The sequence below is a fragment of the Podarcis tiliguerta genome (assembly GCF_965153285.1).
Source record: "Podarcis tiliguerta genome assembly, chromosome: 8".
Taxonomy (NCBI): Eukaryota; Metazoa; Chordata; class Lepidosauria; order Squamata; family Lacertidae; genus Podarcis; species Podarcis tiliguerta.
Genome location: NC_139541.1, coordinates 48,735,956 through 48,736,409, shown reverse-complemented (window position 1 = coordinate 48,736,409; position 454 = coordinate 48,735,956).

The following is a 454-nucleotide window of genomic DNA, read 5'->3' as shown; positions in this document are numbered from 1 at the left end:
CTGTAGTTTAACTCTTTCTTTAAAGGTAGTTTGCTTCCAAATGTTTTATAAACAAGCAACAAATGTAATGAATAACAGTAATAACAACAGGCTTAGTTTTTCAGCAGAGATTGTGATATGAGATCTTCATAAACATTGTTGTTAAAATACACACACCACCTTTCTTCTGGGTATTACAGGCATTGACATCCCCAAGGGTATAAGAAAATTCTTTTTATATGCAACCGCGGCCGTGAGAGTGCTCATTGTGACATATTGGAAAAATGACAAACTCCCTACCAGAGTCGAACGGTTACTCAAATTGACAGAATATGCAGAGTTAGCCTCCCTTTCAGAAAGAATCAGAGATAAACCCAGACAAGAGTTCATTCTAGAATGGGATAATTTCAAAAACTATTTGAAAAATAGCTGTAACTTTAAACATGATAGTTGCCTTTGAATGATTTCTGTAAAT